The sequence below is a fragment of the Pithys albifrons genome, chromosome Z (genome assembly GCF_047495875.1).
Source record: "Pithys albifrons albifrons isolate INPA30051 chromosome Z, PitAlb_v1, whole genome shotgun sequence".
Lineage (NCBI taxonomy): Eukaryota > Metazoa > Chordata > Aves > Passeriformes > Thamnophilidae > Pithys > Pithys albifrons.
The window spans coordinates 43,044,985-43,046,837 of NC_092497.1; the positions used below are offsets into that span (position 1 = coordinate 43,044,985).

General features: G+C 39.2%; 1 pseudogene; it reads right to left on the minus strand.

Moving 5' to 3' along the window:
• Nucleotides 1-1,526: 1,526 nt before the first annotated feature.
• Nucleotides 1,527-1,646, minus strand: LOC139685127 (5S ribosomal RNA; annotated as a pseudogene).
• Nucleotides 1,647-1,853: the final 207 nt, after the last annotated feature.

Below are 1,853 nucleotides of genomic sequence, written 5' to 3' on the forward strand. Positions count from 1 at the left end.
CTCTGGACAAATGCCTTGATTTATTTGTGCTGTAATTTTCCTGGCTATGGAACAGAGAAAAATACTTTGTATTTTGGCATGTAGACAGAAAATATAATGTATATTATGTTTGATGAGTTTGTTGTCTTTAATTCTCTGGTAGTCACTATTGCTGTTAATTAATTATTTTTTACTTTAATTTTTATCTTGAACACTTTAATTTCATAAAACTGGAATTCTCTGCTGGTTCAAACAAGGAAGGATCTTTAATCTAGAAAAACATAATGCAGCCACCAACCCATTAAACTGGCTGCCTCTCTATGTTTAAGCCATCCATTTTCATTTAGTCATTTTATAAATAGTTTCCTGTTTGACATTGAGTTATTACTTATTTTCTCTGCTAAAGTGCACTGGAATTTCATTTTTTTCCATGGTGCCCATTGCTAGCTCAGTGGAGTGTGTAAAAACTGGCATTAAGTAGCTTACCAGTCTATTGGCCTCTTGCTTATCCAACTGTAACATTATTTATTATTTTAATTGAGTTAGAAATGAGTAATTCTTTCACAGTCAAATAAAGGATAGTGACTTTCCTTTATCCTTCTGAAGTGTTAGATTTAAGTTTTTTCAACCCAGAAAGATAGAAGGTGATTCTGTAGCTATTTCTATAGGCCTTTTCCTATTCAAATCAAGAGCAAATTCTTTGGGTTCTTATCTGAATTATCTAAAAGCTGATATGAAATTTATATCCCTAGCCCTTTCTTCTTCTCCCCAGATTGTAGAAAGCCACTGATTTTGATCAGAAATAAAATTTTTGTCCTAGTGAAGTCTGGCTGCTTACAGCAACATGTTTTTCTTTTGTCTTTCCCCTTTTTCAGTCTGACTCCAGCTGCTGCAGAGATGCAGTTGTATTCGTCCTCATGAGGCAGTTACTATTAGAGTCAGGAAACAATCAGAAGAGGACTCATGCTGATCACTTCTTGCATGGTGGTGTTCCAATCCACAGAGAGGCAAATTTTTTTCTCAATCCATAAGCACAGAAAGGAGAAAAGTTGAAATATATCTGGAGCAAGATTACGACACACATGAGGTCAAATGTTGGTACCCAAAATGATAATGCACTTTTACTCTCTATTAAGAATAAGAGAAAGGAGGAAGATAAGAAATTAGGATAAAAGCAAATAGTGTTTACAGAAAGCAAAATATAGTCATTAGTATGGATCCAACTGTGTCCTGTAGATCCTCTGTTGGTGGAAGAGATCTCCATCTGGGCATGTTGAGTACTCGTTTATATAGAGTCTGAGCAATGAGCTTTATGATAGGTAATGGCAGCAGCATGTTTGCCATGTGTGTGTGTGTGTGTGGCTCGACTTTGCGAATGAAGATTTGGGAAGGGCTGTCCCCACATGGGTGTGCCCTTCCAGCCTGTGCAGTGGATTTTTTTAGGTGAGGCTCAGCGTACGCAGAACTGGCCCCACCGTTTAAGTCTTGAGGTTCATCTGCCACGGCCGAGTGAGCTTGGACGGTGACAGTGAAGTCCTCAGGACTAGAACCTACAGCACCCAGCATTTCCCAGGAGGTCTCCCATCCAAGTACTAATCCGGGGCTGACCCTGCTTAACTTCCGAGATCTGATGGGATCGGATGTCAGGGAGGCATTTAACTGCCTGTAGTTTGCTGCCTGTGTTTGCCATGTAGTCAGTTAGCAATGACGTGTTTGCTGCAGACTGGCACCAGTGTTCATGCCACATTCAACTGATGCACTTAAAGTCTCTTGGTTAAGCATTGGTGTCCACACGACATTTGCATGCTATACCTTATTTTATGCAAAAAATAGGTTGTGGCTAACTAAGCATTCTGTTTCTGCAACCATTGTCT